At 39.5% G+C, this 24,072-nt stretch overlaps 1 protein-coding gene across 5 annotated transcripts in view; it reads left to right on the top strand.

Moving 5' to 3' along the window:
* Positions 1 to 24,072, top strand: part of LOC143299896 (serine/threonine-protein kinase TBK1-like) — a 211,842-nt gene that overhangs the window by 67,155 nt on the left and 120,615 nt on the right. For 2 of the 5 annotated variants that reach the window (XM_076613394.1, XM_076613399.1), the window contains exon 1: positions 8,067 to 8,224. The exons of 2 other annotated variants lie outside the window; for them this stretch is intronic. The gene's annotated coding sequence lies outside the window, so the exon portion shown is untranslated. Of the gene's footprint in view, positions 1 to 8,066; positions 8,225 to 12,002; positions 12,097 to 24,072 lie in introns of those variants that run through there. One more of the 5 variants, XM_076613397.1, reaches the window with a different exon arrangement.

Raw genomic sequence — 24,072 nt, 5'->3', positions numbered from 1 at the left:
ACATCTCCACACTAGCTAAAGTTGATCTTGAAGTTCAAAGGCGAATTTTTTTTTATATAGAAAAGAACGAATGATTCCTTTCATATCGAGCCTGAAAACAAAACAACAACAAAAAAGAAAAAAGAAAAAAAAGGATATCACCTGTTATAAAGTGTATACCTGCCTTCCGAAAGTAAACCATTTGATATGCACCATCAGTACTGACAAATGAACAGTCAGCAGTTAATGATGGGGTGGTGAACTCCTGATGATTATGATGCTGACAACAACAACAATAGCAACGACTTTGACTTGTATAGTTTGTTCCCCGCATATTTTGTATCGTTGTTCCTTTTCGGGGGATGGGTGTTGGGATGTTTATTTTCTTTTTTTCTTCTGTTTTTACATTTTGTCCGTCTGTCTGTCTGTACTTTGCATCTTGTATCTCTATTTTTTTGTTATAAAAAATAAAACCTGTTTCAACAGAAATAATATTTTGAAAAATGATAGAATGACCACGTATCAATATCTGTAGTTAAAAATACCGTAGGTTATGTATTATTATATCATTCGTTTGGGGGGAAAGCGAGGGGTGGGAATTGTAAGTTCAGTGTGTGTGTGTGTGTGTGTGTGTGTGTGTGTGTGTGTTTTCGATCGTTCGTTAGTTCGTTCTTTTGTTTAACATCTATCCACAATTGTGATTTTAGACGAAAATCCATCATCTTTCCCACCCCACCCATGCCTTTAATCATCATCACTACTTTCTCTATTCCTCTCTCCTCAGTTAGAAAAAAACAAAACAAAACAAAAAAAACCAAAAAAAACCCAATAAACAAACAAAACCAACAAACGAACTAACTATTCAACCAGCGAAATTAAAACAAAGAGCCAATGGGGCTCCTAATTAAACTCTGAACTAATTAAAACATAAGTTCATTTTCATATAAAACATTTCTAATGGATGCAGATGGAACTGCAGATTTTGTTAATGAAAGAGGTAGATATCTTTTTAACCTTTGACATTCATATTTGTTATGCACAGAGATAATTTCATTACCATAAATGCAAGTTACTTCAGAAGTATATTTTGTTTTTATGGCATACAGTCGTAGTCTGTATATTAAAATGGTACGCGTGAGCCTTATGCTATTCTAATGTCCTTTTGTTTTTAAAGAAAACAGAACATCAGTTTTGCGCGAGCTATTGTCAGCATTTTCTCTGACAGGGTTAGACTCCTGTTTCTGTTTTTTGACATGGTTCCAGCAGGTTTTCTTCAGTAGAGAATAAACTTCTTGTAATGAGAATGGGATACGGATTTCTATAGCATTGTAAAAATAATATTCATTGCGCCTTTTTTCGCACAACGATCGACCCGCTCATTTCCCCCAATCCCTTTGTGAGAAGGTGTGTGTGTGTGTTCGTGAGAAGGGATCCAACAAAAAATAATTTTTGTATCACGGATGGTCAAAAATGAATTGCACGACGATTTGCTCTTACGAGTTCTCTTCTTGTCTTCAAATTAAAAGATTTTAATGCTTGTAATACAGATTTAGAATCGACACAAAATAAATGTGTGTTCGTTCTTCTTTAGCTTAACATCTTTTCATTGTAAGTGATATTAGACGAGGGTAGGAAAAAAATCGAGGGGGGTGGGATGTGGGGTGTGGGGGAGAAATTACTGTGTATGCACGGCATGCGAGTAAGTGAAAGTGTGTGTGTGTGTGTGTGCGTGTGCATGTGTGTGTGTCTGTGTGTGTGTGTGAGACATAATTTATAGAAAATGATTTAAGTTTTTTTGTTGTTGTTTTTTTTAAAGCATAACAATATAACATCTTTCTAATGAAAAACTAACAACTATAACAGCGAACCAAATGGACTATTTAACAAGGAGTTGAAAAAGTCATACATTCGCAATGCACTGCTGAAGATTGTCAACACTGAAGATGATTTCAGTTCAGGGATGTGAGACTCAACATATCGCAAGTTAGTATATGATCTCGCAAGTTAGTATATGATCGGCTGTTATGTGAGCACCACAGATGCAAGAAACATTACTGACATATTTGGTCTTAAAACAAATCATTTTCCATCTGCAGATTAGAGAAATGATTTGCCTGTGATGAAAATCATTTTGGTAATGTTTTCCCATGAAACCATACATTTTCTGTATATTCTTATGTAACTCCGAGTTACCGGTGTGTTTTTCTTCAAGCTGAAATTTTGACCAATGGACTTTTTCTACCATGGTGTAACATTCCTGTAGTGAAAGCGAAATATTTAAATCTAACTCCTTCATGGAACTTCTAGCTCCTTTTTCGCCAAAATGTCAACTTTTTCATAATAGTAAAAACCGCAGTGAGAAGGAATCAAGCAAAAGGTTATGTAAGAGTCTCTTAGTAAGAGTTCGTGTATCAAATGGTTGATTTCAATAATGAGTTCATACATAACCGTTTCTTTTAGAAGTTCAATAGCGTGAAGAACTGATTTAGATTCAACACAAAATAGACTCTGAAATATAGTTTTCGGAAAGGATATAATAAAATTTAACCCCATTAGAACTGCTATGAGTTCAGCTGTGAAGGTGGACTTATTCTGTCCCAGATGAAATGAGTTTTAAAAGTTAAGGGTTTGAATAACGAAAGCAGCACTAGCTCTATTATTTACAACAGAGCCGTCTGTATGTTGTCATCTTTGGTCAGATCAGTATGATCGATATCAAATTGCGCTCTTTGGAGTTCCCATACAGGTGTAGGTGATACCACAGACCTTTTAGCAAATTGTGGGGTTTTATTCACGTCGGTATTTGTTAAAATATTTGACGTGTATGTTCCCAGTGTGGTATGAAAGGATATAGATCTAGCTCTCTTTGGAAAATCGCGGTCGGATTTGAGAGTTATTTCTGATTCCAAATCATTTTCATCAGTAAAACTTCTCAAGACAAATTTACTACACGGAAGTTCCCTTTGATCCTCTGATGGTAATACTCCCGCTGCACTGTACGTTTTCTTACTGGAAGCATGGACTGGTAAGCCAAGTGCCGGTTTATATGCTCTTCAGTCTATGCTTTGAATTTTTTTCAATAAATATTTCGGTGCACTGAAGTATATTTCTTGTGCATATATAAGTTTTAACCGAACAAGTGATGTGCAAAGGTGTAATGGAGTGAATATGTCCTGGCTCCATGGTTGTTTGCATACTATTTTCAAGAAGTTTAATGTTTTCCTGGCCTTTGTTAAAATGTAATCAATTTGATATTCAAAGCTAATTTTGATGTAAGGTGTACTCCAAGGAATTTAACTACTTTTTTATATTCCAGGGTATTATCGTAAATTTTAAAGGAAGGCAATGTTGCTGGACTTGATCCATTATTAACAAGAGAGGCAAGGCCTTCAAGACACTTGTGATACACTTTAAAAAAAAAAAAAAAATCCATCGTTAAAATGAGTTTTGCATTTGTTATTATAAAGCTTCGAGTTAAAAGAAAAAAGAAAAAAAAAAGTCCTGTCGGCAGATTCGAAACCCACGCGTTCGGGTGAGAAGAAGCTGTCTTACCCATTACACTATCATGGCTACTTAGCTGACATTCAAAAATATATTTAAACATACTTTTTTAAAGGGCGATAAATCGATTGCGGTATTCGCAGTGAGAACGATGTTTAAATCATATATTCTGGTGTATCTTGGGCATTCAAAAAATCTTTAAGGGCAATTAAAACTTCTTTTTAAGTCCGCGGTAAAGGAGACGTGGCTATCGCCGCAATCACACTGCAACATTAAGCCGTTTTCTGTGGATCTAGTTAGATGTACAAGTTTAGTTACACCGGGTTGACACGCTCAATTCAATTTCTCTTTTATGTTCATTCTACTTTTATAGTTTTAAAGTTGATATGAAAATTGAGTATTTTGTTAAACAAATAACATGTAGAGCCAAGTACAAGTACTTCTAAACGTCGTATGAAATGAAAAGGAATTCATTTTGAGAAAAGTCAAGACTGGAAATCTTTACGTTTCATCAGTTCAAGGGTATTAACTTTCATGTTTATTATTTTTAACTGTGAATTTTGACTGATTCTGTGGAAATTTTTATGGCAGTTTGGGGCATAATCCAGTAAGTGATGAGGCGTTCACAAATCTTTCTATGAATAAATATTTAACGGTCTCCTTCTCCAACTTTCCATCACATGTTATCGTGTATTATCGATTGAATATGGGATTGAACAGGCAGGTCAACAACTTGAAACAAAATGGCGTCGTTCGCGTTCGCGAAGAATATGAGCACGCGCTTTGAATATGTATAAACATGTGTACGCAGTTGATTTTTGCCCATGACCTTCAGGGCTCAGCCAATAGATAGTCAACTCGTCGTTTTGATTTTAGTGTTTTCTGAAAAAGACCATTTGGGCGAATGAACATTGTGTGTGTGTGTGTGTGTGTGTGTGTGTGTGTGTGTGTGGCTGTCTATCGGCCCGTCTGTTTCTGATATCCAGGGGATATATGGATTATTGTATCAATTATAACACAGACAACTAACTGCCAGACAACGTAGTTTCAGATTTGTTTGTTGTTGTTTTAAATAGGAAAATCCCAGCTTAATCATCACGCTTCATTATCATCATTATCATTAATATTGATTGATTGATTGATTGTGGCTGTTGTTGCCACTCCAGGAGCTAGCAAATAGTGTCATGGTTTACCTGTGCAACATGATAATAACGACCGTAAAAATAATGACATCAACAAGATAATAAACTGGAGCGTTGGCCCAGTGGTAACGCGTCCGTTCTGGAAGTGTGACAGCAAAACTGATATAGTTTCGGAGCATGTGTGTGGGGGGAGGGGGAAGAGTAGGTGTGTGTGTGTGTATGTATGTGAGTGAATGTGTGTGTGTGTGTGTGTGTGTGTGTGTGTGTGCAAAGCCTCTGGCTGCATTTATTGCATGGACATTATGTTTTTCGTGGTGTCCGTGTGCGTGTGAGTGCACAGATAATGAGTGTGCCGAACCGTGCCTGGCTTGTGGCCTGAAGGAGACGTGGTGCAGTGCACTGTCTAATGGGGCCAGACACAGGGTCGGGGTCTGTACTGACTGCACTCAGTGTGACCCACATTGACACTGACTGCTGGGGAGCGGGGACAGCCGTCATGTTGACCACGTGTGTGTGTGTGCGTGTGTGTGTGTGTGTGTGTGTGTGTGTGTGTGTGTGTGTTTGTCTCACGGTGTTTATTTGTCTATATCTGTTTGTCTGTCTGCCTGTCTCTTTCTCTCTGTCTGTCCATTTGTCTGTCTGACTTCTATCTGTCGGAAATGCACTCATATATTCCTTTGCTCTCTCTCTCTCTCTCTCTCTCTCTCTCTCTCTCTCTCTCACACACACACACACACACACACACACACACACACACACACACACACACACACACACACGTTCATTCTGAAGGCAGGATGTAAATAAAAGCTGTATAAGCTTATTCTTTTACCCTCAATAAAGATGATTTTGACTTGACTTCACACACACACACACACACACACACACACACACACACACACACACACACACACACATACTGTTTACAACACACTACAGTACAAGACACTAGTGACGCACACTAAACCTTCCTCAGTTCATTTCCGTAAGTGCATACTGCATACGGGGCCTCGGTTTGTCGTCTCGTCCGAAAGACTAGCACCCAAACCACCACTCAAGGTCTGTATATTGGAGGGTGGTGGTCGGAGGGGGGGGGGGAGTAAAAATCCCAGGCCATTGTTGTTATATTCAATGACGTGAAAGTAGAATGCGGGTGGCAGGTGTGGTGGGATGTGGTGGGGGTGGGGCGATGGAAGTGTACTGGTTAGGTCTAAAACAGATAACCTAGATCTGTGATTTCCAGTGTTGGATCCACTGAAGGTTTGGATGTCGTTCTGTATAGTATGTTGTCCTGTACAGTGTTGTCTGTTCTTTAAAGTGTTGTCAGTGTGTTGTTTTGTTCTGTAACTTGTGTTGTCAGTGAATTGTCTGTTCTGTATTGTGTTGTCTGTTCTGTATTGTGTTGTCAGTGTGTTGTCTGTTCTGTATTGTGCTGTAGTGTGTTGTCTGTTCTGTATTATGTTGTCAAAGTGTTGTCTGTTCTGTATTGTGTTGTCTGTTCTGTATTGTGTTGTCAATGTGTTGTCTATTCTGTATTGTGTTGTCTGTTCTGTATTGTGTTGCCAGTGTGTTGTCTGTTCTGTATTGTGTTGTCTGTTCTGTATAGTGTTGTCTGTTCTCTTTGTGTTGTCAGTCTGTTGTCTGTTCTGTATTGTGTTGCCAGTGTGTTGTCTGTTCTATATAGTGTTGTCTGTTCTGTGTTGTGTTGTCAGTGTGTTGTCTGTTCTAGTGTTGTCTGTTCTGTATTGTGTTGTCTGTTCTCTTTGTGTTGTCAGTCTGTTGTCTGTTCTGTATTGTGTTGTCAGTGTGCTGTCTGTTCTGTATCGTGTTGTCTGTTCTGTATTGTGTTGTCAGTGTGTTGTCTGTTCTATGTTGTCAGTGTGCTGTCTGTTCTGTGGAGTGCATTGTTTTGTGTATATTGTTGTCTGATCTGTATAGTGTGTTGTCTGTTCTGTATTGTATTGTCAGTGTGTTGTCTGTTCTGTGGAGTGCATTGTTTTGTGTATAGTGTTGTCTGTTCTGTATAGTGTTGTCTGTTCTGTGTTGTCAGTGTGTTGTATGTTCTGTGGAGTGCATTGTTTTGTGTATAGTGTTGTCTGTTCTGTGTTGTCTGTTCTGCATAGTCTTGTCAGTGTGTTGTATGTTCTGTGGAGTGCATTGTTTTCTGTAGTGTTGTCTGTTCTCTATAGTGTTGTCTGTGTGTTGTATGTTCTGTGGTGTGCATTGTTTTGTGCATAGTGTTGTCTGTTCTGTATAGTGTTGTCTGTGTGTTGTATGTTCTGTATTATGTTGTATGTTCTGTATTGTGTTGTCAGTGTGTTGTATGTTCTGCATAGTCTTGTTAGTGTGTTGTATGTTCTGTGGTGTGCATTGTTTTGTGCATAGTGTTGTCTGTTCTGTATAATGTGTTGTCTGCTATGTATAGTGTGCTCTCAGTGTGTTCTCTGTCCTGTAAACTGTGTTCTTCTGTAGAGTGTGTTCTCTGTCCTGTAAACTGTGTTGTTCTGTAGAGTGTGTTGTCTGTTCTGTAAACTGTGTTGTTCTGTAGAGTGTGTTGTCTGTTCTATAAACTGTGTTGTTCTGTAGAGTGTGTTGTCTGTTCTGTAAACTGTGTTGTTCTGTAGTGTGTGTTGTCTGTTCTGTATAGTGTGCGCTCAGTGTGTTGTCTGTTCTATGTTGTCTGTTATGTAGAGTGTGTTGTCATTTCTGTAAAGTGTTATGTCAGTGTGATGTCTGTTCTGTAGTGTTGTCTGTTCTTTAGAGTGTGTTGTCAGCTATGTGTAGTGTGTATAGTGTGTTGTTTGTGTTTATTCTTCCTGTTTGCCAGCGTCATGCCCCCCTACCTTCCCTCCTACCACCCCACGCCCGGCATTGTGCTGTGAGTATGATGACAACCGAAAGGGGCACGGTCCGTTTCTGTTATGGAGAGACTGACATTAGTACCCGTGTATCTGGGTATTCATGTGTTCTGAGGTGTGTTTGAAGCACGATTATCTTGTCTGTCACACACCTGATCAGACACGCACGCACACACACACACACACACACACACACACACACACCAAATAAACATGCACATGCACACAGACATACACAACGAACATGCACTCACACATATGTATATGCACAGCTTTTCCATTGTCTGTCTGTCATGTATCTGTCTGTCTGTCTCCCCCCCCCCCCCTTTCTGTCTGTCTGTCTGTCTGTCTCTCTTTCCGTCTCTCTTACTTCAGGCCATACGTAAAGTGATCGATCACAGTACAAACAACACTAAACGACGGACAGCCTCCATGGCATCCATGTATTTTCCACACTGCACACAACACCGCCTTCCTTCACAACACATCCTGTGCACAGCGCGCGGGCTCACGCGAGGTCTGCGGAAGTTACGTGGGTTTATTTTTAGATCTTATTTTGACCGAGTTTTCCTGTGGTTTTGCCGTTTTGAATCATGCAGACTTGTTGACGTCGTAGTGTGTGATGACTTCCAAGTTGCATGGCTGGATTTTTTAAGTGACGATGTTTGTGTGTACACACGTGTGTGTGGTGAGTGTGCACGCGCCTGTGCACACAGGTTGTGGCTGCCTTTGGAACAGACATAGGTGTGTGTGTACTTCAGAATTTGGATTCTGTGCTTGCCACATGTGTGTGTGTGTGTGTGTGTGTGTGTGTGTGTGTGTGTGTGTCTGTGTGCGTGGGCGCGACAGACTGTATGTATATGCATGCATGTGCCTATTGCCGGTAAAACAGGTACCTGAATTTAGGTTGCTAGAATAGGACTTTACCCATGTGCCTTATTTGAATGCATGGATGTGTGTGCATGCGTGCGTATTTGCGAGTGTATGACCTGCAATATGATAGCGAACATGGGTGCATGATTTCGGGTGCATGTATGGACGTTATTATTCCTTTCCACGAGCGCTGAATATGTGGTTGAGAACCGAGACAGAGGACAGGTTTTCATTTCACTGCAGCAGTGGTGGGACAGAGAGGTGCATGGTGATCGAGGAGGTTGCTGTACTGTGACTGTACACAGTGTCATCTCGATAGTCCGACAATCATTAATCCGACGTGGCAGTAGTCCGACAATCATTAATCTGACGTGGCAGTAGTCCGACAATCATTAATCCGACGTGTCATCAGTCCGACAATCATTAATCCGACGTGGCAGTAGTCCGACAATCATTAATCTGACGTGGCAGTAGTCCGACAATCATTAATCCGACGTGGCAGTAGTCCGACAATCATTAATCTGACGTGGCAGTAGTCCGACAATCATTAATCCGACGTGGCAGTGGTCCGACGTTTAAAAGTCCAACGTAGCGATGATCCGACAGGGTAACAGACCGACGTGTCATCAGTCTGACTCATTTTCCCCCCTATATGTATAGCTCTTAACCACACAGTACCTGCCATTATGGGTGTATGCATTTCTGTCTGTCTGTCTGTCTGTCTGTCTGTCTGTATCTCTCTCGTAAAAAGTTCCTTCAAGCACATATCCAATCAATTGAAGATTATGCCTCGACAGTATGGGATTCGGCTAGTGCCAACATTCCAAAACCTTTATTTAAACAGATTGTATAAACGTGCTCTTAAACTAGTTCATTAACCAAAGGTGATTATAAGATAATCATCGAACATTCTTCTACTGCATCTAAGACTAGAATACAACAAGGCTCTGTTTATGCACAAAGTAGTTAGCTTTTCAGAAGAGAATTATTAATATATTTAGGAATGGTTATACACACACACACACACACACACACACACACACACACACACACACATATATATATATATATATATATATATATATATATATGGAGTGATGGCCTAGAGGTAACGCGTCCGCATAGGAAGCGAGAGAATCTGAGCTCACTGGTTCGAATCATGGCTCAGCCGCCGATATTTGCTCCCCCTCCACTAGACCTTCAGTAGTGGTCTGGACGCTAGTCATTCGGATGAGACGATAAACCGAGGTCCCGTGTGCAACATGCACTTAGCGCACGTAAAAGAACCCACGGCAACAAAAGGGTTGTTCCTGGCAAAATTCTGTAGGAAAATCCACTTCGATAGGAAAAACAAATAAAACTGCACGCAGGAAAAAAGAAAGAAAAACAAGAGAGGCAAGGCCTTCAAGACTCACTTGTGATACACTTAAAAAAAAAAAAAATCTAATCGTTAAAATGTGTTCTGTATTTGTTATTATAAAGCTTCGGGTTAAAAGAAGAAAAAAAAGTCCTAACGCGTGGCTCCTTAACTGACGTTCAAAACTGTATTATTTAAACATGCTTTTTTTTAAAGGGCGATAAATCGATTGCGGTATTCGCAGTGAGAACGCTGTTCAAATCATATTATTCTGGTGTATCTTGGGCATTCAAAAAATCTTTAAGGACAATTAAAAATTCTTTTTAAGTCCGCGGTAAAGGAGACGTGGCTATCGTCAAAAATGTAATATAATAAATCAAATGTCAAGTGAGTCAAAAATGGGTGATGCTGTAGTATAGCGACGCGCTCTCCCTGGGAAGAGCAGTCCGAATTTCACATAGAGAAATCTGTTGTGATAAAAAGAAATAGAAATACAATATATATATATATATATATATATATATATATATGTGTGTGTGTGTGTGTGTGTGTGTGTGTGTGTGTGTAAATTATATTACAACAAGAGAGGAAAGGCCTTCAAGACTCACTTGTGATACACTTAAAAAAAAAAAAAAATCTAATCGTTAAAATGTGTTCTGTATTTGTTATTATAAAGCTTCGCGTTAAAAAAAAAAAGAAAAAGAAAAAAAAAGTCCTAACCAGATTCGAACCCCGTGTATTCGGGTGAAAAGAAACTGCCTTGTCCATTACACAATCGTGGCTCCTTAACTGACGTTCTAAAATTTAACATTTGAACATACTTTTTTAAAGGGCGATAAATCAATTGCGGTATTCGCAATGAGAACGCTGTTTAAATCATATTATTCTGGTGTATCTTGGGCATTCAAAAAATCTTTAAGGGCAATTAAAAATTCTTTTTAATGGCTATCGCCGCAATCACACTGCAACATTTAGCCGTTTTCACTAGATCTAGATAGATGTACAAGTTTTGTTACACCCGCCGGGAATGTAGTTCGACACACGGTCGATTCAATTTCTCTTTTATGTTCATTCTAGTTTTATAGTTTGAAAGTTGATATGAAAATTTAGTATTTTGTTAAACTAATAACATGTAGAGCCAAGTACAAGTACTTCTAAACGTCGTAAGAAGTGAAAAGGACTTCATTTTGAGAAAAGTCAAGACTGGAAATTATTTCGTTTCATTGTGATCAATTCACAGTGGATATTTTCATGGCAGTTTGGGGCATAACCCAGTAAGTGATGAGGCGTTCACAAATCTTCCTTTGAATAAATCTTTAACGGTCTCCTTCTCCAACTTTCCATCACATGTTATCGTGTATTGTCCTTTGAATATAGGATTGAACGGGCAGGTCAACAACTTGAAACAAAATGGCGTCGTTTGCGTTCGCGAAGAATATGAGCATGCGCTTTGAATGTGTATAAATATGTGTACGCAATTGATTTTTGCCCATGACCTTCAGGGCTCAGCCAACAGATCTGTAAAGTCCACTCGTCGTTTTGATTTTAGTATTTTCCGAAAAAGACCACTTGGGCGAATGAACGTAGTGAAAGCCCTGTACACAGAGTAAAACACACAAGCTTTTTATGTATTGAGTATAATTTCAAAATGTAATGTTTAAGATGAGAAAGATCAGTTTAAAGCAAATTAAGTCCCCTGGCATTAATTACAGAGTAATTTCCCTTTTTTACTATCTGCACCAAAACGTTTGCAAAATAAATAAAACTTCCATACTTAGCAAAAGAAGTTCCTGTTTGAACAAAAAATGATAATAATGACTGCTCTTGTTGTTGTGTCAGAATATCAGATCAAAGTCCCAAGTTTAGAGAATACAAAAAATATAAACAGTAAATGCAGTTTGCATATAATTAGGCTTCATTTTTTATTTTGTTGTGCCCATCCCAGAGGTGCCATATTGTTTTAAACAAGATGACTGAAAAGAACTGAATTTTTCCTATTTTTATGCCTAATTTGGTGTCACCTGACAAAGTATTTGCAGAGAAAATGTCAATGTTAAAGTTTACCACGGCCACACACACACACACACACACACACACACATACACACACAGAGACAACTGAACACCGGGTTAAAACATAGACTCACTTTGTTTACACAAGTGAGTCAAAAATGGGAGAGAGGGGGAGAGAGAGAGAGATGCAAAGTTCTGTATGCATTAGAGTGTGTGGAGTGTCCGTTTTAGTTTTTGTATGTCTGTCTTGCTATATTATTTTGTTCACACACACACACAGGGGGAAAAGAGGGGCTGTGAAAGAGTAATGCCGACATGACGTCAGTGCTGACTGGAAATCAATGGCGACAGGATAAAGGAACCGGCCGGGAGAGGTGAGGTGACCGGGGGTGGGGGGTGGGGGGAGGGGAGTTTGCGTCATCGCCTTGTTCTCTTGAAGTTGGAGATGGGTTCTCCTGCCCCTCCCACACCCACTTTGTTGCCGGGGCGTAGTCCGTGCGTCATGAACTGGTTGTGAGACGATCACTGATGGACGTGTGTGTGTGTGTGTGTGAATCAAAGCGTTGAAAATATAAAAAAATCTTTTCCTTTGAAAAGAACTGCGTCAAAGATTTTAGTTCAATAACATAACATGGCAAAACTGGGTCGAACAAGTTCAGAACAGTGAGATGTAGTATTGTCTATTCACTGAAATTCAATCATGTGTTTAAGGTGTGTTTTGCTTCACAGTGACAATCGTATGAATGACAGCATTGTCGATACAGAGACTCTACAGGTGTTGTTTTGCTGTGTCCTTTATGTGAGAATGAAAATAAAGACGAACGTTTTCTGCTTTGTTACAAAGGAATGTGTGTGTGTGTGTGTGTGTGTGTGTGTGTGTGTGTGTGTGTGTGTGTAGTAGTAGTAGTAGTAGTAGTAGTAGTAGTCTTCAGTTTAACGTCTTCCACTTTAAGTGATATTAGGAAAAAAAAGGGTGGAGGGCGGGGCATGGTGGTGGGAACGGTATTGGGCAGAGGGTGAAGAATGATGTGTGTGTATGTGTGTGTGCGCGTGTGTGCGCATGTGTGTGTGTGTGTGTGTGTGGGGAGGGTTGTGGGGGGGGGGGGGACATTAAAAGGGGAGACATAGGCACAATATAGAAGGAAACGCTAACATCAAACAACTGTAACAACTATAATAAATGTCCAATTGGACTATGCAGCAAACCTTCTGCAATAGCAGATAACATCTTAAAACTGTCAAAAAATACATTCAAAAGAATTTCCCGAGAAGTTTGGTAAAAACGATTTCAGACTCTGACATTCAAAGAGTATGTGTTTGCTAGAAATAGATTCACCACATATGCATTTAACATCTCTGCTGAACTTTGCTATAAAAGCATTCAGCTTTATCCTGTTTGATAATGCCTGAATTTGCCTTAATCTGAATAAATTACTGAATGTATTTGATTGATTGATAGATTCCGGTTGTTGAATATTATTTATACTTTTATTTAAAACTTTGCCAGTTTGCTGGTATACTTCCCTAACTTTGCTCCATGATGCTTTTTTCTAGTAAGCGGTACCCCTCTTGTACAGACAAAAGCACATAAAGGTCTATGGTTCCCTGTTGGTGTTTTGCACCTTTTCGTGCAGCCCTGTCAGCCCGTTCATTATATAGGAGACCAAGGTGAGAAGGAACCCAAGAAAAAGTTATATGTGTTCCTCTCAAATTCAAAAGATGTACATTGTGACTTATTTCTATTATTATTTTGGACTTGTTCTTACAATTTGATGAGTTTAAAGCATATAATACAGATTTTGAATCCACACAAAATAAGACTTGTAGAAGGCAAACTGGAAGATCAAGAATATAATTTAAAACCATAAGAACAGTGATAAGTTCAGCTATGAATATTGATCGATCTTTACCAATATGGTATGATCGTTCAGTTTTCAGTTTTGGTATAACGAAAGCTGAACCTGCTTGGCCATTGTCTAGGATTGAGCCGTCTGTGTAAATATGTAAGTGGTCACGGTATCTATTCTGAAGGTGTAATCGGACTTCTGTTGCCATGATATTTGGATTTTCTTTTTTTGCAATGTAAGTATGATTGATATCAAACTGTCCTTTACTCATCTCCCAAATGGGGCATGGACTTACTGTTTTCTGCGTGTCTACATTATCTGGATTAATTTCGGACTTTTGGAAAAGGTTTGACACAAACGTGCCAACTGGTGTTAGATAAGATATCGTTTCAGCTCTTTTTGGGAAGTTGTTTTCAGATGTAATTCTTACTTCCTCCGATGTAAAAAATTAGTTGTTGAGCTTCTCAATACGTATTTAGCACATGCCAGGTTTCGGTATTCATCCAAAGGTAATTCTCCTATTTCTTTATATGTTCCGAGGGTTGATGCGTGGAAAGGTACGCCAAGGGCAAGTCTATATGCTTTACAGTCAATGCCTTGAAGTTTCTTTAACAAATACTTTGGAGCATTGAAAAAGACTTCTTGTCCATACGATAGTTTGGATCGAATAAGTGATGATGATAAATGTTTCAATATCGTTGTGTCTTGTCCCCAGTACTGTTTACTTATAACTTTGACCAAGTTTAAACATTTTCTTGCTTTTGTTATTATATATTCAATATGGTCATTCCAAGCTAGTTCTGAAGTAAGCATTAAGCCTAAAATTTTTATCATATCTCTGTACTGAATGGGCTCATTTTCAATTATAAATGTTGGTAACTCTTCTGGATTATTACCATTGTTAAAAAGCATAATGTGAGTTTTTTTCTGCTGATAATGTAAGACCATTGTCGACAATATACTTATTCAAATTATCTATTTCTCTTTGGTATGTTTTCTTAATATAGTTTAATGGCCTTTTTGATATATTTCTTTTCATAGTTACGTTCATCCACATACGTATATCATCTGCGTATTGCACTAGGATCACGTCTTTTGATAAACGTTGGGGTAAGGCGTTCAGCAAGATGTTAAACAGAACAGGGGCAATAACAGAACCTTGGGGTAATCCCATGTGAAGAGTCTTAGGATTTGAGTACGTATTTCCGACTCGTACTTGTATACCTCTTTTAGTCAGGAAATCTTTGATATAATTATAGAGACGCCCTGAAAAGCCAACAGATTTCAGTTTAAATAGTAACTTTGCAAGCCAAACTTCATCATAGGCTTTCCTTATATCAAAGAAAGTTGCGAAAACGTTTTTTCTTCTAGCAAATTGTTGTTTTTCCTGTGTTGTAAGTTTAACCAGATTATCAATTGCAGATCTACCTCTCTGAAAGCCAGCTTGATTGATTGGGATAATTCTATTTTTATGGCAATAGTACATCAGTCTTCTCAAAATTATTCTTTCTATCAGCTTACCATTATGTGATGTTAGCTCAAGTGGCCTGTAACTGTTCTTATCTGTTTTACATTTTCCTTGTTTATGAACTGGTATTACTGTTTCCATTGTGCTGGCATTAAACCATCAATCCAGCACTTTTGAAAAAGCTTAAATAACAAAACAACAAAATTTTCTGGTAAGTGTCTAAGCATCTCATTTGAGACAGCGTCAAGTCCTACAGATGTTTTCTTTTTAGGGAGGGATAGTAATGCGTCTTTAACCTCAATGAGTGTGAGTGGAGCATTGATGTATTGACTGTTATCGGGGCTTGGATCTGTATAATCACTTTTGCTCTCTTCTTCGATTCTGTGTTTACTCTCTTTAGGGGATGGACCTTCCAATCGCATAGACTCTGAGAACATTTCTACAAATGTTTCTGCTTTCTCTGCACTGGACGGAAATTCTTTGTCTTCTATCTTAATTGGGCAAGATGGCAAATTTATACCTTCTTTCATTTTATTGAATTTTTTCCAAACCTTTTTAGTATCTTTATGACTGGATATCTCATTATTACAGAATGAGGACCAATATTGTCTTTTAGCCTGTGCAATGACCATGTTACTATAATGGTTTGCCCTTTTCTTTTCAATAAGATTTTCTTTTGACTTGTTTTTCATATAAATTATAAACTTCATTTTTTTATCATTTACTGCTGCTTCACAGGCTGGCGTCCAACAATGCTTGTTTGATTTAAGCGAATTACATTTGGGATTGATATATCGGCGGCTTGTAATATGGTGTCAGTAAAGAAGGAATATAAATTATCTATATCCCCAGTGTTCATGGACTCCGTGTTTTTGCAAGCAAACATACTTTCGAATTTCTCTCAGTCAGTATCTTTATAGTTATACTTTGGGACTTTGTCTTTTTGAAATTCCGTATAGCTTTCAGTTTCATTAAAAGTCATGATGATCGGTAGATGATCACTTCCCAGTGTATCATTATGCGTTGTTCATTTACATTCTGGATACAACGTAGCAGATATGAAAGAGAGATCTATAGCAGATGCCTTGTGAATTACAATATCAGGGATTCTGGTAACGCTGCCATCATTTAAAAGGCTTAAGGAAGAATCAACAACATTTTCTACAAAGCGGTTACAAGTAACTGATACACAATCTTTGTCCCCAAAAGGTGAATGGGCGTTAAAATCTCCCCCATCAACCATTTTTCATTATCTTGAACATTATGTAACCATTCCGTATTAAGTTCGTTTTGTCCTCTAGGTAAGTACACAGAGGCGACACGAAGAGTAAGGTGATCACTGAATTTAACACGTGCCGCGCATGAATGAAAATCAGGAGTAGAATTAGGTGCTGGTGGAGAGCATACACTGTACTCTGTCTCTTCTTGGATATATATGGCTGCACAATTTTTTGTGGCAGTATCAACCTGCTGGTGCACAGGTGGATAATAATAACCTGGAAGCTTGGGTAAGTTATTCTTCTTAAACATTTAGGGATCGTAATATAAGCGTTTGGTAATTATAGTTTGCCAAATGTTGGATGAGATACGGCAAATTTGTGGAAATAGATCTAGCGTTCCACTGCATGATCTGGATTGAACGTTTGCGAATGGAGAGCATTGTGAAGGAGGGTACATGTATTGGAAAAAATAGATAAAATAAGATTTATAATGTCTTATGGCACACGCAAATCAACAACCACCACCACAGTCAGCTACATATACGAATGTTCACAGTTATAAACCGATTTTCACACAAGAATAAAGAAAGACTAGGAACTAACTAGGAACTAAAAACCTAATAGATAAAATGTTTAACATCAAACTAAATAAGGAAAAACGTTAATGACTGTACAGGCGAAGTGTAGAAAAAGTACTCAGCAGAGCTGCCTCTGTGGTGCTGGTGATTGAAACAGTCAACTGGTTGTGGCGATAACAGTTGACGCAAGTGTCAGAACATAGGCCAGTCTGTTAGCATGTCGCATCTCAGTGTTGTACCACTCGTGGCGAGGATGAACGGAATAGTGCTGATGTGTGTGTGTGTGTGTGTGTGTAGGTTCATATGGGGATATACCACGATCATAATTAGCACACTGCTGTGCTGGATGTTTCTCTTCATGTCTTTCCTCTGTTCAGCGCGGTGCAAACGGCTGTTGATGTGAGCGGCATAGCACTGTCACTTCACTTGCACTTCACACAACACCTCAGCTCAGTCCCTGATTATTCGTTTTTACAATGGTCGTTCCACAGCCTTTACATGTGACGTTGCACACGAGGAAGAGGTGCGTCGGTATGTTGATAGTGCTCTTTGCTGTGTGAAGGAAGATGTCAGAGATCGAAACGAGACTAACCTCCCTTGCATTGGTGGCTGTTTTTCTCTCTCTCTCTGTCTCTCTGTGCCTCTCTGCATCTCTCTCTCTCTTCATGTGTTTTGGAGAAAAGACGTGTTCAAGGAGCTCTCAACAAATGTGTATTTTTAATGGTGAAAGAGCATATGTCATTTAGTCTACATTCGTAGATATCTTATTGAAGTTATGTGACTGCAAAAGTATTTTACCGTGCAGGGAATTTGAGCACCCCATTATTCCAGCCACCTAGTAGCATGTATCGTACTTTGATACTAAGAGCACAGGAATGCAATTCATGTGTTTAATCCACGTCAGACATTTCCAGTCGACTCTGGTTGGAAGTATTTCAACCATTTTTCATGAATTCCGCCTTCTCTGAAGCCATCACAGCATTACTGACATTGATGAAGAACAATTGTTACCCAATAACAAAGCAACCTTTCGTCAAAATAGGAATCCAGTTGTTTAACGCAAAACGCACGTACCGTTTTCGTAATGTTACGAAACACAGAATAAGAACACTGATGCTAATGCTGGGCACATCGGTTGTTGGTAAATTGGACAGGGTGTTCACATTTGCATGTAAGCGTGTTTGTGCGTCTCATTTGTGTGTACAAGATATTACATGACAACCGATATTAACAAGTGAAGTAGTCTTGCGGTTTGTATCCTTGACACACGAAGACTGTTTTGTACGTGACGAAGACTGTTTTGTACGTGACGTTTTTACTTATTCTTAAAAAAATCTGTTTTTTTCATTTGACCCTTCGTTTGTCCACGTAACCGCTTACGCTTTTTGGAATTAAAAAAATATTTCGTTTAGTCTCTTGTTTTTGCAAGTTACTGCAAAATAAATATTTGATACCTGAAGCATATTGTGTTCTTTACTTGCTGAAATCTTATTTATGTATTTCTGTGTCGTAGTTTCTGATTCAATCAAGTTCTATGTTAAGATGCTCATATTTGCATCAGCCGGTTCCCTATTACTTTGTACTTCACTCGGCAAGGCACAGGAACAGTTTGATGTCAAGGGATAGACTGTGCTGAGTGGGACAAAAGAGAATGTGAACTTTTGAAAAGGTTTATTTCTACATATAGTGAAAATGGGGATTTGCAGATTTTACACTCCTCGTTGATCTCTCTTCCTGTTGCTTTTCTGACAGATGGTAGCGTGGTGCCATTCACCACGCATGTTGAAGTGCACGATGCAGCAAAGGGTGTCATAATAGATCCACATTCCACACTCCCCTCTGCTTGGGCAAGGAGATATGTCTGGTGAGGACAGTCAACTAGGGGATTGTGTTACTAACGTGTCTGATGTGTCCCCAGTATCTGAAATCACAGATTGTACTTTATTAAAGATTGCTTGTTGTGGTCAAGACGATCATGCATGTGAGCAATAGCTCTTTAGATTGGGGAGATGAATGGCCATCCAGCGAGAAGTGATTGGTGTCACGATTGTTGAAGCAGACAGCCACATCAATTTACAATCACGCAGTAACTTGAAGCTGCCATCAAGCCGGAGCAGGGTTATGGCCCTTAAACTGCCATTATCCCTCGCCAGGTGGAGCTCTCGAGAATTTTCTTAAGAGGTAGCCATTGAATCAGGATCCCTTAAAACAAGATCTCGTTAAACAGAACAGGAGCTCTTAAAACAAGATCTCGTTAAACAGAACAGGAGCTCTTAAAACAAGATCTCGTAAACAAAACAGGAGCTCACAAAAGCAAGCAATTAAACGCAGTAATGGCAAAATATCGAGAAAGGGATAACAAAATTCGTCTATTCCGCTTGAACACGATGACAGTCGTAAAGCAGAAAGAGGGCCAGGCTTGGTTTGGCTTGGTCTTCCAATTCCCATTTTGACCAGCTGACATCTGACGTGACAAATGTTTCTTTTTTTCATTTTCAGTTTCTCAAGAAAGCGTCACTGCATTCGGACAAATCCATATACGCTACACCACATCTGCTAGGCAGATGCCTGAGCAGCAGCATAACGCGACGCGCTTAGTCAGGCCTTGCGAAGTTGAGTGCTTGCAAATATATTTGTGTACCAATCAGAGAGGATTTCTGCTACAGCATTTTGCCAGAGGACAACTCTCTCGTTGCCATGGGTTCTTTTTCAGTGCGCCAAGTGCGTGCTGCAACGGGACCTCGGTTTATCGTCTCATCCGAATGACTACATACTCAGTTTGATTTTCCAGTCAAACTTGGGAGAAAGGCACGGACTCTCTGTATTGGCAGATGAACGTCTCTACCATTCTGCCACTTTCCTCCTTAACATGCAGACAGCTGTTTGCTATAAGATTAGATACAGCTTCATTGTCTGTAAATTCACAGAAATTTGTCTTTTGGCTCAAGTACACGTAACATCACCCACATCAAGCACAATTACATTTAGAACATGAACACCCATCAGAACATGCAACACGATAACCTAAGTAATAAAATGTTGTTGTGTTTTTTGTGGGGCTCCAGCCTCCTCTTTTTTTCCCCCACGTATTTCCTTGTCTTTCTTTTTTCTGTCTTTTTCTTCCTTTATTATTTCTTTTTATTGTGGGACCTCCATCCTCCTATTTCCCCTCACATATTTCTTTTCTCCTACCACAGTTTCATATTTGCCTTTCACACGCCACGTTTTCCGACATACGCCTTAACTAATCACTTCCTTACAGTTTTCCTATCGTCTGGTGCAGCAATTGCCCCGACGTGCCTCGATACGTGCATTGTAAGTATGTTCGATGACTGGATACATTTACCAGTGTTTCAAAGGTTCTGGTGTTCTGCTGTATGCATTCTGGACATGTATGGCAAATGATTACATTTGTCTGGCTTTATCATTGCTCTGGTGTGAGTTGCTGTGTTAGATATTTCAGCCTTTCTGTCGTCCATCCTCTCTCTCTCACTCTCCCTCTCTCTTTCTCCCGCTCTCCCTCTGCCCCCTCTCTCTTAACCTATTACATAACCACAAAAGTGTGATTTGTGGTCTGTTTCGTAACAATGGACAAATCTTGAATTCCCTAAGAATGTCTGCATTTGTTTACATGCCAGGGATTTCAGGTGACCTAGTGCATGCATGTTTGTGTTTAACAGTGTATGTGGAGAGATTCAGTTTCAGTTTCACTTTCTCAAGGAGGCGTCACTGCGTTCGGACAAATCCATACACGCTACACCACATCTGTTGAGCAGATGCCTGACCAGCAGCATAACCCAACGCGCTTAGTCAGGCCTTGAGTGCATGCTTACATATTTGTGTACCTATGAAAGTGGATTTCATTTTACGTAATTTCGCCAGAGGACAACACTCTCGTTGCCATGGGTTCTTTTTCAGTGCGCCAAGTGCGTGCTGCACACGGGACCTCGGTTTATCGTCTCATCCGAAAGACTAGACGCTCAGTTTGATTTTCCAGTCAAACTTAGGAGAAAGGGCGAGAGCGGGATTCGAACCCACACCCTCACGGACTCTCTGTATTGGCAGCTGAGCGTCTTAACCATTCAGCCACCTTCCTCCACCTTCTGTGGAGAGAGAGGTGGTATAGTGAACGAGAATGTGTGAGCGTGTCTGCAGACAGCATACTTTTATTCAGTACATCCTTTCCAGTGAGCATCTCTCGCAGAAGGCGCTGTCCCTTGATCAATCAAAAGGGGAAGCGAAAGCGAGCAAGGGACAACTAGGAAGAGTAGTCAAAGGGAAGGTCTAAAGTGGCAAAGAAATCCACTCCCTTCCCAATACTTGCCAGGATATGCATGTTGCTTGTAGGTGCGTGCGTGCATGTATGTGTGAGTGTTTGTGTGTGTGAATGTGCGCGTGCGTGTGTGCGTGAATGCCTCTGTGTGTGTGTGTGTGTGTGTGTGTGTGTGTGTGTGAATCTGTGCGTTTGAAAGCATACACGAATTCACGAAAAGCAGTTTATATTAGGGTAACGAACAAATCTTACGATATCTAAGCTGATTTTGAAGTACCATTGGCAATGGTGATTTTGATTCAGTTCTCTTGTGTTTGTTGATACACATTTTGGCAGTCAGAACATTGAACTTTCATAGTGTGTGGTCCCGGGCCTTGTCCCGGTATCCCAAACAACACATCAGTTTCAGACAAAATTATTTTGACATTATATCCAATTGATATGTATTGGCCAGTATATTTCTTTGACGGGCGGACCGTGAAACAAGAAATGCTTAATATAATCAGTTTCTACCGGGCAATAGGAGCACATTTCATTGTCTTTCTTTCTCATTTTACTCATCATGATATTGGTGGAATACATTTTACGCAAGAGTTTCCATTGTAATACTCTTAAACGTGTTTCTTTTGAACACAGACGGGGAATCTCGCATACTTTCTTAGTTAATTCTGCACCAAATTTGTTATTTCCAAACCTGATGGGACATGGTACAGAGTAGTTATTATTGCACAAAACTGATATTAACTTTTTACAAATGAAACATTTCTTACCACAGAAGGGGGAATATTTGACAGGTCGGTGTCATACCTCTCTGATTCATTAGTTCCAGAGTTGAACTGTCGAAGAGCAGCAACATCAACATTCCTGTAGAACGTCACATTTGACAGTACAGTCTTACTATGCAGAACGTCACATTTGACAGTACAGTACAGTATCATTCCTGTAGAACATCACATTTGACAGTACAGTCATTCTGTAGAACGTCATATTTGACAGTATAGTCATTCTGTAGAACGTCACATTTGACAGTACAGTCTCATTCTGTAGAACGTCACATTTGACAGTTCAGTCATTCTGTAGAACGTCACATTTGACAGTACAGTCATTCTGTAGAACGTCACATTTGACAGTACAGTCTCATTCCTGTGGAACATAACATTTGACAGTACAGTCATTCTGTAGAACGTCACATTGACAGTTCAGTCATTCTGTAGAACGTCACATTTGACAGTACAGTCTCATTCTGTAGAACGTCACATTTGACAGTACAGTCATTCTGTAGAACGTCACATTTGACAGTACAATACAGTCTCATTCCTGTAGAACGTCACATTTGACAGTACAGTCTCATTCTGTAGAACGTCACATTTGACAGTACAGTCATTCTGTAGAACGTCATTTGACAGTACAGACATTCTGTAGAACATCACATTTGACAGTTCAGTCTCATTCTGTAGAACGTCACATTTGACAGTTCAGTCTCATTCTGTAGAACGTCACATTTGACAGTACAGTCTCATTCTGTAGAACGTCACATTTGACAGTACAGTCATTCTGTAGAACGTCACATTTGACAGTTCAGTCATTCTGTAGAACGTCACATTTGACAGTTCAGTCTCATTCTGTAGAACGTCACATTTGACAGTACAGTCTCATTCCTGTAGAACGTCACATTTGACAGTACAGTCTTACTATGCAGAACGTCACATTTGACAGTACAGTCTCATTCTGTAGAACGTCACATTTGACAGTACAGGCTCATTCCTGTAGAACGTCACATTTGACAGTACAGTCATTCTGTAGAACGTCACATTTGACAGTACAGTTTCATTCTGTAGAACGTCACATTTGACAGTACAGTCTCATTCTGTAGAACGTCACATTTGACAGTACAGTCTCATTCCTGTAGAACGTCACATTTGACAGTACAGTCATTCTGTAGAACGTCACATTTGACAGTACATTACAGTCTCATTCTGTAGAACGTCACATTTGATAGTACAGTCTCATTCTGTAGAACGTCACATTTGATAGTTCAGTCTCATTCTGTAGAACGTCACATTTGACAGTACAGTCTCATTCCTGTAGAACGTCACATTTGACAGTACAGTCATTCTGTAGAACGTCACATTTGACAGTTCAGTCTCATTCTGTAGAACGTCACATTTGACAGTTCAGTCTCATTCTGTAGAACGTCACATTTGACCGTACATTACAGTCTCATTCCTGTAGAACGTCACATTTGACAGTACAGTCTCATTCCTGTAGAACGTCACATTTGACAGTACAGTCTCATTCTGTAGAACGTCACATTTGACAGTACAATCATTCTGTAGAACGTCACATTTGACAGTTCAGTCTCATTCTGTAGAACGTCACATTTGACAGTTCAGTCTCATTCTTGTAGAACGTCACATTTGACAGTACAGTCATTCTGTAGAACGTCACATTTGACAGTTCAGTCTCATTCTGTAGAACGTCACATTTGACAGTACAGTCATTCTGTAGAACGTCACATTTGACAGTTCAGTCTCATTCTGTAGAACGTCACATTTGACAGTACATTACAGTCTCATTCTTGTAGAACGTCACATTTGACAGTACAGTCATTCTGTAGAACGTCATTTGACAGTACAGACATTCTGTAGAACGTCACATTTGACAGTAATGTCTCATTCTTGTAGAACGTCACATTTGACAGTACAGTCTCATTCCTTTACAATGTCACATTTGACAGTACAGTCATTCTGTAGAACGTCACATTTGACAGTACAGTCATTCTGTAGAACGTCACATTTGACAGTACAGTCTCATTCCTGTAGAACGTCACATTTGGCAGTACAGTCTCATTCTGTAGAACGTCACATTTGACAGTACATTACAGTCTCATTCTTGTAGAACTTCACATTTGACAGTAGTCATTCTGTAGAACGTCAGATTTGACAGTACTGTCATTCTGTAGAA

The sequence above is a fragment of the Babylonia areolata genome, chromosome 25 (genome assembly GCF_041734735.1).
Source record: "Babylonia areolata isolate BAREFJ2019XMU chromosome 25, ASM4173473v1, whole genome shotgun sequence".
Taxonomy (NCBI): domain Eukaryota; kingdom Metazoa; phylum Mollusca; class Gastropoda; order Neogastropoda; family Buccinidae; genus Babylonia; species Babylonia areolata.
Note: the sequence above shows the minus strand (reverse complement) of the source record. Positions and strands in the feature narration are given on the sequence as shown.